This window comes from Pleurodeles waltl, chromosome 7 (assembly GCF_031143425.1).
Source record: "Pleurodeles waltl isolate 20211129_DDA chromosome 7, aPleWal1.hap1.20221129, whole genome shotgun sequence".
NCBI classification, from domain to species: Eukaryota; Metazoa; Chordata; class Amphibia; order Caudata; family Salamandridae; genus Pleurodeles; species Pleurodeles waltl.
In genome coordinates, this window is record NC_090446.1 from 1,340,695,040 (window position 1) to 1,340,711,273 (window position 16,234).

General features: G+C 39.3%; 1 protein-coding gene and 1 long non-coding RNA gene across 5 annotated transcripts in view; one reads left to right on the forward strand and one right to left on the reverse strand.

Moving 5' to 3' along the window:
• The window catches only part of LOC138246274 (galactoside alpha-(1,2)-fucosyltransferase 2-like), a 247,441-nt gene that overhangs the window by 87,581 nt on the left and 143,626 nt on the right, over positions 1–16,234 (forward strand). The gene's annotated exons all lie outside the window — the stretch shown is intronic.
• The window catches only part of LOC138246275 (uncharacterized), a 91,403-nt gene continuing 76,724 nt past the window's right edge, over positions 1,556–16,234 (reverse strand). The window contains exons 4-5 of one of the 2 annotated variants that reach the window (XR_011194258.1): positions 2,860–7,640; positions 1,556–2,479 (exon numbers count right to left, since the gene is read on the reverse strand). This is a non-coding gene — a long non-coding RNA (uncharacterized lncRNA). Of the gene's footprint in view, positions 7,641–16,234 lie in introns of both variants that reach the window. The other variant, XR_011194257.1, reaches the window with a different exon arrangement.

Below are 16,234 nucleotides of genomic sequence, written 5' to 3' on the forward strand. Positions count from 1 at the left end.
AGTTTGAGCATCTTCAGACCAAGCACTCTTGAACTATACAGCCTACCAATATGGATGACATGTGACTCCTACACCCTGTAGTCCTCAGTCTTATGTAACATTTCTGATACACTGATTTAAGCACCTATGATTGATTGACTCTGTGTAATGTGTGTACAATATAAAGTGCTCTGACACCCTACACTAGTATGAGTGGCACTATAACACTAATTATAAAATGCATCCGAGAGTGGTTATGGAAACTTGAGGAGGACTGTTGAAGGGTGGTAGTGAGGGACTCTGTGGTGGAGGTGGTCATTGCAGGGCGCCAACAAACATTGTCGCACAGGGCTGGCCAGCCCTGTCACAAGGGATAGGAGATCTTTAGTATGGAATAGAGGGATTTAAGGTGCTAAGAAGTGCTCTTTTGGGGAGCTAGGAGCTGAAAGCAAATATAGAAAGTGTTTTAGTATCTGCTTCACATACTACACCCTCTGAGGTTTCCTGGTGGTGCTCTCCTGCAAACATTCTTTATTGTGGGGAAGTGAATGATTTTACAGCACTATTTTCAAAATACATCGATCACCTGTTTTTCAAAAGAAACTTCTTAATTATTTCAACACCACAGGGTCTGGTACAACACATAAGTCCAATATTTCGCCCTAGCAGTGATTCATATACTACAAGAATGTTTCATCTACATTATTATAAATAATGCGTTAGATCAATCTCTTTGATTATAAAAGGTGCTTTGACGTCCTCACAAACTATGTTCGCACTACAGAAAGCCTGAAAATGATTAACTATACTTTCTGTATGAAAGCTCCGACTTTCATAGGGCAACTTTCAGTGGTGAGTGGACAGATACAGAAAATCAGCAGGATAACAGGAGGAGACATTTGGTTGTTCTCTTCATTTATGTATAACGCTTTTCTGAGAGTGTTACTAGGACAGATGTTTTCTGTTTCAACTCCTAAACTCTGCAAAAAAAGCTTGATATATAGGTTATTAAGAAAAAGCACACAGTTTTAGCCTGTGCCAATGCACTCCTCACTTCATTGCAGCTTAAAAATCCCTGAAACTGTGTCTTACAGCTCTAGGCCACACCTAAATTAAACATTGGCAAGATGTATAGGTCTGATTTTAACATTTCTATTGGGTGCTGATTCACACATTCAAACAGGTGTAGTTGTGAATTGTTGTAATCATTTGAAAGCCAGACCTGTAGTGTGGTAGCTTAGAGTAAAAAAAACACCAGAATTGTCCAAAATCTGATACTAGTATGGCACTTGGCACAGCGTTAGGTACTCATATGAACACAGATTTTTGATAAAGACCCAAAAAACTCCCTCCCCCCCATTTTAGGCGTGTGATGTTATAACACAAAGTGGTCGCCACATGGACCAGTAAATTATCATAAATGTAATATTTGTCTTCCAGCACATAATTGTAATGTTTTTTTTTCACCCAAGGATTTGTTGTTATAATATAAAAATCGATTCTGTAACATTTAAACATAAAAACATTTGTATTGAAAAAAGAAGATACAAATGATCTTTTTATTATTGTTTATTGTTATTTTTGCCAACAGTTTTTTAATGGTTACAATTTGGTCAGTCATCTAAAAGATATCTTCCTGATTCAATTGCCCATCACAAACACAAAGACTGGTACATAGAAGAGACATTTGTATACATTTACCAGCATGGGTACTCAATATTTTACATCCACATTTAAGAAGTTCCCTGCAGTATCTTAAAGCATCAGGCAAAACAGACCACATAGGTTCTTATCAAGAATCTTCCCTCTGCCATCCCCACCGAGCTGGATCAGGTATATCAGGATACACATTCCAACACTGAGACCACACATAACCCGTTTGGAAATAGCTCTCTTGCTGTGCTGTAAAACAACAGCCTCACTTAGTGGCTTATTTTCTAGAGAGCGAGTAAGTTTAGTCACCATCATTCTTCGACCTTTGTTAACAGAATCGGTTTTAATGTTCTTATTGTATAATCTAATTACAAATTCCTGAAGCTGACTAAAACTGTTATTTGAAATATCTGGTGGGCAATGAGAGAGCTCAATAAATGTTTCCATGATGGCCTGAAAATTGTGACACATTTCCCAACCTGTTTTCTTGCTATGACCTGCAAATACAGATACAGTGTTGCAACATGTAAATGCATGGAAAAATAAAATACCATCACAAACACTTTTGCCAAGTTCATTAGCATACTTATGGATAGGCAATAGCCCAGAGGTCTTCAACCTGTAGGTCGAGACCCCCAGGAGGACCATGCAGTCACCGGAAGGTGGCGCACATTCCGCATCCACTTCTGCCTGGAATCCAAAATGTCTTCATTTTGGAAAAAGTCAACCATCCTGGGACAGTTAATTTAGAAAATTTAAAAACCTTCAGCTGAATTGTCTCCTGTTAAGTGAAACCGAGGGAGGGGCAGCCATCTAAAGAAGCCTCTTTTCCAGGGTGCCTGCTTGCCTGAAAGAAATGCAAAGATGCACTACCAGTTAATCTGCAAATGTAAACTGCAATCTGCAAATCTAAAGGATGCTTGTACTTGCTTTAACTGATCAAATCACTGGAAGCTTTGTAATGACAAAGACTTATTCATTTTTGAGTGTTAGTAAAAAGAGTTAATACCTGAACTGTGAAGTGCGTGCTTTCAATTGTAACTGTAGTTACATAGTGTTTACTACCCCTAAGGAGTTGTTGAATGGACAGTTATGAAAAAAATGTATTACGAATGGTCTGTGTATTACTAAAATCTATATTTCACTATGTTATGGGAAAACATTTTGGATATGTTATAGTAGCCTATTGTATACAGTGTGTAATGCAAATATAAAATAATGACTTACATATTCACAGTGCTGGTCTCCACTGCACCAACCAAGATTTCATTATGTGGCTCTCTGGTTACACACAGACTCCTGCAGTACATTAACTAATAGAGGTTTCATAATTTACTATACTGCATTTCCCACAGAGTAACAACATGATTTATTCATTTTTCATTTAAGCCACTCCTTACTTAACGTGCAGCTACCTGGCAGTGAAATACCTCAAAACTGAAGTAAACAGCAGCAGCTAAATAAATAACCAGGAGTCCGTTTTTGCTAAAATGGAAGTGTTTGTTTCCATTTAGTTAAAAACATTTTTTTTTTAGGAAAACAGTTTGAAAGAAGCTTAAGGGACCACTTCCTCCCCTAGACCCAAAGAAAACATCCCTCTCTGACCTTACAGTTCATCATTATTGATTATGAACCGTATGTTTTAATTATGATGAATGATGTTCAGCAACTTCTAGTTCTATGCAGTTGCAAACGTCAAGCTGTCAGCATCCTATGAAATATAGTATGGTTCTCCTTGCATGCCGAGCACTCAAGTTGCAGCCCATGCATTACAGCCATTATTCCCACGGCCACTGGAATTATGTGATTGTGCAGCGATTTTCATACAATTACAGATTTGCCACATTTGCAACATAATACATCATCTGCACATAATCTGCTGATTTCAACAACAATAAATTGTGTATAGCTTAAACTTTTTAAAAGTTACTAAAGAACAGCAACACATATTGCTGTGTAGTAAAAGGCCCTTTGAAAAGCACGACTGGTCACCTTTTTGTTGCTTATTGCTATATTTCTGTGTTAAACTGGTATTACTGTGGTGCGACCACAGATTGATCATCCCTCTGGAGAAAAACAGGCACATACATCTCATTAGTTCAGAAAGGTGTTATCATCTAAACAACGTTTGCCAAATTATGTTTTGTTTGTAAAAAAAAGTAGAATTGTGCAATTTGGGGTAATTCTTTTTGGAGACTTTTTGAGCTGTGTGATAAGCCTCTGATGCCGAACCACAGTCACCCACTAACATTTGGTTTGCTAAACACTGTTTAATATTATTTTCCCACCGTAAAAATAATTTGCTGTGGGAATTGGGGGCATTTATGGTTGTCGATGATGAGGAGTACCAGGTTTTAGGGGGTCCTTATGCCTAGAAATGTTTGACAGGGGGTCTTACATCAAAATGTTTGAAGACCTCTACAGTAGCCTTTGATGTTTCCCACTACCAAAATCAATCCACAAATGTAAAGGATTTAAACTACTAAATGCATAAAGAGCAATAACTGCTACACCAGAATCAACAGTACTTATAGTTGTAGTCTTCTGGCCACTTTCACTAGAATATTTTGTATGTAATAGTCTGGTATCAGCTTCTTCTTGATAACATGGTCTGAGTTCATATACATTCAGATTTTCAGGAATATTCACCACGTTATCATCCTGTGTCAGTACTACAATTTTACACTGTGGTATCTCAAGACTCAAAAAGTTAGAAGCCAAGAATTGGAACAAATCATTTTTGTAATCTTCATTTTGTAGAAAAGTCATCCAGTGTTTTGGTATCTTTGTTGAAGCTTTTAGACAATAGTGTGGACCAAAACCTTGCCTATTTCTTTCTTCCTTTTTTAATGGACACCTCTATGTAACGGTCAAATACTATGTCTACTCATTTTGATTTGTTAAATATGTTCATTACATAAGTCTGGAATATATAGGTGCTGTAGTGTTGAAAATTGCATACATTGTCAGGTTTTAAGGAATGGATTATTGCAGATCCATCCATAGTAACACAACTTGCAGTCTCTGTAATGATATCCATGTTATCCACAACACCATTAAGCTTTTCCAAACAAGAGATGATGTCAGACTTTGTCCCTTTTTTTAGCAATCCTCCCTCAGAAAATGTTGGGAATAATCAAGATTCTAATGGGCAAACAATTCCTTGAAATCTCTTTCTCTATCTTGGAAAGCAATATACTGTCTAGTGAAAAGTGATCAGTTGCTTTTTGAGATAGATACTTTGTGATTCACAGATTTTGGGACTACCTTATGAAAAATGTTAAAAATGTTAAAAAATAGATTTTTTGCAGCAAACCAGAGGTTCTTGAACATGTTCCATAATGAGTTCTCCCCACATCCTCAGCAATGCACTCAGGTTTATTTGCATTATCACTCATGATTAACTTGGATGCAATATTCATAAGATTTTTGCCAATAGCACAGGCATAAAGATTTCTGTTATCATGCGAAAACACTTGTGTAAGTTCCTTAACATCATTTACAAATCAAATGTTGCAATAGACGTTGTCTTCATGGTGAACACAGTTATTTTCATTTTCACTGAATCCCATTTGTTCATTGAATTGTCCCAGTAAGTTGGTCTAAACACCATTCATTTCATCAATGTACTAGGATTATTAAGAATACCAACTGCCCTGCTGTCTGATTTTATATCCTTTTTACATTGCTCATGCATCTGATCATGATATATGCAGGAATAAGGTCTACCACTTTTACAAGCAACAAAATATCCGTTTGAAAATTCTTCATAAATATCTGGAATTCTTGTTTTCAGCTCGATAAGCATTTTAACAAGTACTGACATCCACCTGGCACAGTGGGTGTGGTCCATAGCAAAGATCCAAGTACAGATCATTTGAAGGGTTACAATAAACGTCTCAAAAAATAGCATTTCAATGTGCAATGCTCCCATCACAACTACCTTTTTATCTCCTCCTTACAATTTTAGAAGTAACCACTGTAATTGTTTAGCTGTTGCATAGACTGGTTGATCACATGTCACCAGACGAATCGTATTAGGATTAACTGTGGCCAGTGTATGCTTTAATATTTCAAAGCCATGTCATACCATAGAAGGAGAATGTATTAATTGACTATGGCTTTTTGTGATAGAACCGCTCCTGTTGGAGTGGAAAGAAGCCCATCTGGCGTGGCTTATATTAGTTACATGAAGGAGATCAAGAGTTTGAATCATCTGCAGCCAATCGTCTGACATAGGTTCATAAAGAATGGGAGGAGGCTGCAAGGCAGTGATATTACTTACAGGTACATTTGGGTGTTTTTTTGTTGTTGTACATGGTAACTGCAAATGCCACTGTGGTAAGGATGAAATACATTTCTCTGTCCACTCATTTTCTTCAATTTTCATAAAGGATGATATACCCTGTGCATCTGATTTTCTTTGTATCAGAGATATGGCTGTTCCGTGGAATGACTGAGTGGATGAAAGTGACGAGGGATTGTGATCAATATTGTCTATTGCAGTACAAGTGAAAGTGGAGAGTTAAAGGCCTGTTGGACACACAACCTTGTCATTGCAGAATTGCTTACATTGTTTGTTAGTTACTGTTGCTGATACTTCTTGAACATGCTCATATGGCATGTATTTGCCCAATTTGTGCAGTTTGTCAACCAATTCCCATTTTAGCATGCACCATTAATCCAATATAAAGAAGCAGTAGACTTTCATTTTTTTTTTGTGGCAGATGTTTCCTTTAGGATTTGCCTTCGTACACTTACTGGTATGATACCAAACAAGTTGTGAGACTGACAAAGCTGTACTCCTCTTCTCATTTACTGTGCTGTCATTTGAAATGTTGAAACCTTCCATAATAATTTCTATTAGATTCAGCATAGCAGTCCGTACTGATTTTTCTTGGCAATTTTGCTCAAACTGTCCACTAAATCCACCTACTTCAAGTTGAATAATTTCTTTTTGAATGATAGCAGCTGCATTAGCCAGGCAGACACCATCCTGTAGAGCATTTTGTTTACAGATACTGAATATATTTTCTCCTATATCGTTTTTGCGTATTAGAAGAATATCTCTACCTTTTGGTTCAGCCGTAAGCTCCGGGATGAATACAAGAATCTTTTATTTTAATCATGTGCTTTGTACATATTTGTCTGCATTTCTACACCTAATTCTGCCATATGAGGAGTGATTTGATGTTAGATAAATTAAATACTGGTTATATTTCAGAATTCTGAGGTGTATCTTCGAGATAGTTTACAATTTCACCTAATCCCGTGCCACAGCTTAATGTAAATTTGTTATCTTTGCTTTTTTCTTTGTTCTGTATTTGCCGAAGCCAGTTATAAAAATGAACCAGACACTTTTTGTGATACTTCACTTCTGTCGCAACCATATAACCACCACTTAACTTTGCGAGTACTTTTGAATCACTTCATGCAACTACAGCATCTCAAACATGATTACTCAATTCAAGTGTACACACATTTATAATCTCTGCCCCTGACTCTTTGTCACAGAAGAAACACGTATCTTTCATTTCACCAATTATAAATGAAGCTCGCGTGCACCTTGAAGTACTCTCTTGAAAACAGTCTTGAACTAGTTTAGGGTTTTTTCAGAACCTTGCAAGTTTGTGTTTGTCAAATTTATTTCTACGTGTTTTCCAGAATTTCCCCCAGGTTTTCATTTAACAGTTGCTCAACAACATCATGATTGTTTAACAATTTTGTCTTGATGATTGATGGAAGTCCTTTTGTTTCATCTAAAGCTAGCAGATCATCAAGCAAAGGTCTGCACCTAATTCAATTATCAGAAAGTTGACTATTAACTGGACACACAAAGACTTGTGGTAAATATTGTTGACACAATACACACAGATCCCAATCAATCTAGTTCCAACTTTTTGTTTACTATATAAAAACTCTTCCTCATTATTTAGAAATTCACAACTTCCTTTGGCAGACATTTTTACTTATTGACAGTGGATAATATTATTCACAATTTCAGAAACCTGCAGCAAAAAAAAAAATTTGTTAGTTTACAAGGGCAGTACAACATACTTTTTTATTTACATCATAAGGTATTTACTTATTGCATCCATTAAATATTTCTCATACTTCGGCAGGGGTCAACTAAAATACAGAATCTGTACCACTTTTGGCATTCCCAACCAGAACAACTGTGGAATGATGTGATGGATGTCTAACATTAGATTCATAAATGCTATACAAATAATATCGGCAGCTATTTTGTTTTATGACCTTATAAGTGCAAAGTAGCCGTATGATTTCTGGGGTCTTTATCATCACTCATTTTTTTCCCTTATTATTAAGCCCTGTGCAAAGTTCCATGTTGGTATCATATTTGCACGATTCTAACGCTGAGCTACCTCACTACAGGGGCTTCGACTTCATCTAGGATGTTCAGGTTATATTTATTTTTAATGAAGGGGACAACAAATGAGTCAACATTGTGTTTTAGGTGTTTTATTAGCTTCATGCATCATCATTATCATGTTTAGGTACTAAGTAGCTGGTGGAAAGGACATCAAAGTAACATCAGGCTTCACATTAGATGGATCCATGAAATGTTTCCTTTGAAATATTTGTTGAGGCTGTTCCCTTTTTGTAATAAATGGTATCAACTATACTTTTATCCCTTTCCAGAGGTAATAAATGTCACCCTATAAAGGCTGTTATTATTAAATGCATTCCTCACATTCACAACTACAGTGTAAATTTCAAAATCCACATCATTGCAATAGTACATCGATACAACTTTGATAAATCACAGCTTACTCTCTCACTGATTTCATGCTACAGTTGTGCAACAAAGGAAAGCAACTGAACCTTTACTCTCAAGGACTGTCATTTAAATACGATTTTATTTTACTGCCTTAAGCTTCTTGTGCTCAGGTTCAGTTGCTCCTTGTGTTCCATTTCTTAATACCTTTGTTGATTCCTCTTACACGTGACAAAACAGCATGACATAAACCACCAGATCTACTGGAAGTGATTTATTAGGTGTAATCCTACAGACACCTTCAGTTGTCTTTAGTAGAGGACCCATCTTTTATAATGCAGAGTGAGCTTTAGGTCAGCCCCTTTCTCATGACCGGATGAACTTTTAGTCTATCTTAGCTCCCTTCTTCCTTTTCAAGAGCTTTCCATCCTATTCTTGCCTACCTGCCACCAAAGGAGCATAGCTTATTTAGATCAATTTTGATTGGAAGACCTGTATCCTTAACCAGTTGAAGTAAGAGTACTACTTTTTTAGTTCTGTTTCAGCACATCACACACACACACCATCACCCACATACACACACACACACACACACACATATTCACTGAAAAAAACAAAGATTGTAGAACGGTATAGTTCAGTTTAGATTTTACACACACAAAACCATAGAAATTCACCAGCTATAGTTACAGTTATCTCAAGTAACTATATCTCATGCCCTAAGGTAAGTATAACTTGAGCCCACCATGCACAGTTTTCTCATCAATAATTTCAGTGCAAATGGCACAGTGATGTTACCAATGATGTCATATAAGATGCCATGAGTGATGTAATATGTGGGGTAATTAGAAGTGCAGGGCGAGCTATAGTTACCTTACGGCACAAGTTATAGTTACTTCAGATAACTATAGCTATAACTGCTGAATTTCTGTTTCGTGTGCATAAAATCTCAACCTAACTATAACATCCCTGCAACCATTGTTTTTTTCAGGGAATTTCAAAGGTTTTTTTAATGTTATTTCCTGACTATAATGTCCCTGTAACCTTTGTTTTTTCAGTGAATTTCTATGGTTTTTAATGCTAGTTCCTAACTATATTGTCCCTGTAATCTCAGTGTGTGGGTGTGTGAGTGGTTGTGTGGGTCTGTAAGTGGATTTGTGAGTGTGTGGTAGGTGTGTGAGTGCATGTGTGACTGGTTGTGTGGGTCTATGAGTGGGTGTGGGAATGGCCATTTGGGTGTGTGAGTAGGTGTGTGGGTGAAGGTGTGTGTGTGTGTGAGTGGTTTTGTGAGTATGTAAGTGGGTGTGAGTGGCAGTACCGGTGTGTGAGTTGTTTTGTTGGTCTGTGAGAGGGTGTGTGAGTGGCTGTATGGGTGTATGAGTCAGTGTGTGAGTGGTTGTGTGGGTGTGTAAGTGGTTGTGTGAGTGGGTGTGTGAGTCTTGTGTGGGTGTGTGAGTGGTTTTGTGGGTGTGTGCGTGGGTGTGTGAATGGCTGTATGGGTGTCTGAGTGGGTGTGTGGGTGTGTAAGTGGGTGTGTGTGAGTGGGTGGGTGTGTCGGTCTGTGAGTGGGTTTACATGTTTTTTTAACTGGGGTCTAGATCCGCAGACCCACCCACCCAAATCTGTGATGATGTGGGAGTATCCGGGTGGATCTGCGGATCCTTATGCTCTAACAAAAATCTTTTTTGGACAATGTGGTCCCTACTGACCCCCTCCATCAGTTCCATGGGGTCGGGGTACCTCTAACCTGAACCCTTCTATCACTTTTACATTTTAGTTTCCCCGGTGGGAACCAAGTCCCGATGAACAAAATGGTCGCCACAACTTTCCTCTCAGGTTGCGGCCACCAGTCACTTCATTGCTGCTGGCGCATGGATCTGCGAAGCCACTCGGATCCCCAGAGGATTCGAGGTGGATAAGTGTCTCTAGATATACATAAATCTTTTGACTTTAGTAACTCAAAACTATGGAACAGATTGACACCAAATTGCAAAAGCACTCTTTCTGGACCAAGATCTAGCTTTCTGCTAAATTTGATGTTCAGCTGTCTAAAATCCCTATCTGAAATTGCATAGTTAAAATGGATTTTGGGGCACCCCTTTTTCTCGGCCCCCACTTGACAGATCACCCCAAAGCTTTGCAGACTGAAGCTGAAGTGACTGGCAAACTACTTTTTGAACATTTTGTGAAAATTTGTCAAACAGCACCAATGTTATTAGCAAAACATAAAAGTTTTTCCCATGGAAACTAGGTGCTAAATATAACTATCTAATGGTGAATGCCGGTAGGGAATATATGTATGTACACACATACACACAAACATGCACACATTTATATTTGTATAGCTATATTTTTTTTCAAAGTTGCTTCCATGAGAAGATTCACTCTTCTGCTGGGCTGCCTTACTTACATCCCTGTTGTTGCTCCCTGCTTCTCCCCTTCCTGTACCATTCATTTACTGCTACTGGGCCACTTTGCTTCTTTGTTTTAGCTCTCACACGCATATTTATATTTTCAACATTCTAAGATGGCCACAGCATGCATGCATGTTAGTCCATACATTGTGATGTACTGGTGGCTATTTTGGGGTTTTGCTAGCATGAGAGGACTTTTTCATTGTGTTTCAGCACTCCCTATGCACACGGAAACAAAGACACACACATATATATTTGTATAAAAAATTATATTGTTTTCTAGTATTGCTTTGTATGAACAGATGCACTCTGCTGCCCGGACTCTTCACTAATTTCTTTGAGTGGCCAGCAGCTTCACGGTGCTTCTGGGCGTCATGCTTCTTTGTTTTAGGACACACACACACAACTATTTTTTTTTTTACCATTTCAATGTAGCCACAGCATATCATGTAAATCCATGCATACGTTGTGACACACTGGTGGTTATTTTGGGATTTTTAATTTACAATTCCAAAATGGCCACTGAACTTTTTCAAACGGTAAAATGTAAAACATATTAAAATGCATGGGAGTGTCAAAGACACTTGGCTTATAAGGTGTGAGACCTGTTTGCTTTGCCAATGAGTGTTAAAGATTAACATTCATTTAAACGCATGATTCCAAAATAAGTACATTTTGCTTCACCAAGAAGCAGTTGTGTTGCTAAAAGTATACTACAAATTCAGATTTGTGCACATTTTTCCCAACTTCAGGAGGAAGGTGGTGTAAAGTTTTATCATTTTGTGCATTTCTTGGAGAGGCTTGGTCTCCAAGTAGAAGGTCCTGCATGCATCAGTGTCAGGAAGATGGCTGACAAGAATGGCATCATCAGCACTATTGTTGACGAGTTTGCTTCATTCACTGGTGGATTTAGGACATCAGCTAGTGGATATAAGGACAATCAGTGACTAGTTTTGTTCTTGGAAAACCAAAACCAAGGCGGCAAGCAGGTGCTGAACAGAACCAGCCACATAGACAGCAGTACCCAAGAAATTCCTCTGGCATGATCTGTAACAAGCAGATGATGAATGAGAGCTCCTGTCCGAGTTGAAGGTCACCAGCTTATAGCTGAGAACTTGTTCCTCTTGTTCATTTACTTCTCCACAGCTTGTGCATTTCACTGTTCAGGGTTGTTAAGACAGAGAAACGGCTGAACCTCTCCTCTGCTCTTTCCCTGCTGCTTTTTTATCCTCTAGGTTTTCTGCTGTTTGTTGATCTCAGAAGACTTCCCCAGTGCAGTTCACACCACTATTTCTCCCCAACTATACTACACTTACACTACATTGGGCTCCTCAAAAGAAGAAATCAAGATAATGGGCACAACAGCTCCAGCAAGGAGGATCATACAGCTCAATAGATCACTCTGCTACTCAAGCCCAAGATGTTGGTCACAGTTGTTAAAGGAGATCACTGGATTGATCCTTTCTACCTAGAAGGCAAAGCAACCATTTACGAATCAGTCAAAGACTCTGCTGCACTAGAGCAAGGAGTTGTGAACTTGCAGTCCCAAAATGTCCTAAAATGGAGGTTGTGTGTTCTCCATAGAATGACTACAAATGTCCTCCAACTAACACCTGTAGCAGTATTACAAAAGCAAGGGGGTGACAAGTGCTTGAGTCTGTTCTTTCCATCCCAGGAACAATTTGATATGACGGAAACGGTCTCAGGCGGCTTGTGTGAACCCTTCTACTATATGTGGATTATACAGGTGCACATTTTATGCCCAAAAGATTTAAAGCGTTTGTCTTCTCCCTGCACCATCTTATAGGTACAGGTGAAGAGGCAAACAAGACTTGGAGAGGTTAAATGATTGTGCACCACATATGAAGTGGTACACAGGGTGTCCCCAAGGGCTCCCCTTGGAACGGTGGCACTGGGATTTCTGGGACCATTCTTCGCATGCCATGGCAGCAAAAATAAATATAAATACCATGACGTATATATTTATATTTGTGCAATGGTAGTGAAAATACACATGACCCAATAACTCAAACGGACAAGCAACTACACATTTATTAATAGAGTGCAATGGTTAAATTCTAATTCATTACCACATACAGGTAACTTGACATGAGAAAAACATGTTTACCTGCCTGACAGACTGCATGTATCAATTAACTTACAGAGGAAGACCTCTCTCTTGATAGTCATTCTTTGTGATTGCACCTTACTGCACAGATGTAACCCCTTACATCCTCTGTTTGGATAAATACTTTTTGCTAAATTGCATACACATAACAAGCATTTGCAATGCAACCAGTCCCACGTTTGCTTGAGCTGGAGCAATTAGCATTGTAAACTCCTAACCGGACTTTTCTTGCCACATAAATTGAAAATGAAAATAAAACAGTTTCTCATAACTAACTGATCTTAGTTGCCTTACTTGCCCTATAAATTGAAAAGTAAAAGTTTCACATAAGCGAGGTGACTGCCGCCATCAGTGCAAAGCAGACACACAAAGGAAATAAAGTTCACTCTTAGTGAAACCTATCGGCAAAAGTGCAATTATACATGTAATTGGCAAAAGTACAATTATCGACGTAACCGGCAAAAGTGCAGTTAACTATTTAACAGGGTCGATATCATGCAAAGCGCTTGACTTCTGCCCAGCGAGATCACGCTGCGAAAAAAGAGAAAAAGTAGTCCAGAAACCAGACGGAAAACGTGGAGCCTCGTATGTTTTCAGTACTTGGTCGCTGTGCTCGAGGAGGGCTAAACATCGGTAAAGTCATGACTTATGCATTTCACTAATGAAAGCAAGCAGATTTTAAAAGGCAAGCTCACAAACCAATGAAACAAACTGACTTGACATGGGCGTGGTTTGAAGCCCAAAAAGAGATTACAACACGGGATGGAGCACTTTGCGCTCGCCCGTAAAAATGTGATATAAACTATTTATGGCGATGCACAGAGTGTGATCTGCTATTTATTGCCATTTTTGAGGAATGGGGAGGCATTGTGACTCATTTGAGGCATCACCTCTCACGAGTCATAGGACTCCCCACACTCAAAGAATAAAGAATAGGATATTATACTCTGTGCATCTGTAAGAGCACCACAAGAGTCAGTTCAACACCAAATATTGTTCATTGGAGAATGTATATATACATAAAGCCTGTAGACAAAACAAGCTGCCTTGTGTTATTTTGTGCCGGGTAGGCATTGCATGGGTGGAGCATGTACATTGCTGCGCATCCACCCAGGCATTATTTTTACTCAAACCCAGATTACAAGGTGGTTTGCACCAAAATGGTGCATCTACAAGTCAGAGGCGTAAAAAGGACAAGTATTTTTTTTTCTCCACGTTATTTCCTCTTTCCATGTGTACATTCTGAGGCATAGTAGAAATAATAATAGGCCCTTAAGTATTGTTTTATTGCAGTAAAGTATACCTTCCTGCAACCCTTCTTACACCAAAACAATTGTGACCATAAAACAGGCACTGCTGCACCATGGCAGCTACAAGTGCGCCAGCACCTAGAGGGAGCCTACCGGTGCTACCAGTGCTTGGTAAAAACGCCATACAAAGGAGTGCTGCAACTTGCCTTGCTGTGCTGCGTTACGTGAGCTATTCTCCTACGTTTGGGGCTGAAGAATGTTTAATGTTGGTAATCAAGTCTAAATTGTTTGAATGAGTTGAACTGATTATAAAGTTTATCACTCAGGTTAGCACAAGTGGCCTGGTTTGGTCTCATCATCCCATTGGCTATCGATGACTGAACAGCAGTCTGTGAGAAGCGTTGGGGTAAGAAAATGGCATTCGAGATGGCTTTTTAGGGCAGAGATAATTGTCAACTACCCACGTTGCTGGATATTTTGTGTGGATGCTTTTAATGAACTTTTTTCTTCTATTTTTAATTTGACAAAGGCGGGATATTGATTAAAAGTGTTTTCATTCCTCAACAAGCATAGTCGTTTTCCAAAAGGGTGGGTGGAATCGTGCCAAAGACTTATGAGGTCATGAATAGGTGGTGGAGCGCGAGAGCTTGAGCCTGGATCACCTCCAAGGGGTGACACACTTAGGAACTAAGGTCACTGAAGGACAGTATGAATCAGTGTTCATTTTGAGTTCAATATGTCATGAAACTGTCTTCAGAGAAACAAACAAGATGAAAGAGCTATGCCATCCTCTAGTAAATTACTCATGGTGCAGAGAACCACAAAGTACATGGTGTTATTATATTTCCCTATAGTGTTAGCATTTTACATTGTTAGGAAAGAATGGGACATGGAACTAGAATTTCTGAGAAGTTCTCTCTGACCTCCATTATGCGTGGTCTATCTGTCTTTATCACCCGTGCCATCTAAAATCCACTGGACATGCATGACATTTTTATAAATTCCTTAGTCTCTCAGTAACAGTATAGCCATCTGGAGCACTCTACCATAGAGATGCTCCTGACTGAGGACAGATGGGGAGAGATTTTGCAGCAAATTTATTTTAAAACATCATGAATGGCGATTATTGTGGAATCTTCTGGCTAGTCAATGAGTAAGTTGGTAGTCATGGACCATTGCAAGATGCCTTAAGAGGAGCAGAAGGTAACAAGCATTGGCAAAGCCAATAAGTCACGCCTATACAAGATCTATTTTCTTTGTTTTGCCATGTTGTACACTAGTGTGGCTCCTGTTCATTATGGCTAACGGTTACTGGCATGGAGTGTCAGAGTGTAGTGAGGAAGTAGAGTGTTGTAAAGTAGATTTGTCTGAATGTTGTAGAGTGGAGTAGGAGGATTAGAGTGTCAGAGAGCTGAGTTGATGGTAGTAGGATTCAGTGGCAGAGAGTGTTGTGGAGTGGGGTTGAATAGGGTGGAGTGGGTTAGAGTGGAATGAGGTAGTGGGGGGACTGGACTGGAGCAGAATAGCGTGGCTTCAGTGAAGTGGGGTGGATCGGTGTGGGGTGGATTGGATTGGAGTGGATTAGATTGGATTGGGTGGGTGGTTTTGATTGGAGTGATAGGGCTGGGGTTGATTGGATTGGAGTGGGGTAGGGTGGACTGGATTGGGGTGAGGTGGATTATATTGGGGGTGGGGTATATTGGATTATGGTGGGGTGTGTTGGATTGGATTGTGGCTGATTGGTCTGTGGTGGATTATAGTTTAGTGGTTTCATGGAGGTGGGGTGGATGTCAGTGCAGTGGGGTGGATGTATTGGAGTGGGTGGACTGAACTGGGATAGGGTGGGGTGGATTGGATTGGGCTCCTGTGGATTGTAGTGGGGTGGATTGGAGTTGATTATGTCGGAGTGGGGTAGATTGCAGTGGGGTAGGCTGGATGGATTGGACTGGAGTGTGGTAGACTGAACTTGGATGGGGTGGGCTGGATTGTGGTAGAGTGTGGTGGACTGGAGTGGAGTGGGGTGTATTAGTGTGAGGTGGAGTGGAGTGGACTGGGGGAGGTGGATTGTATT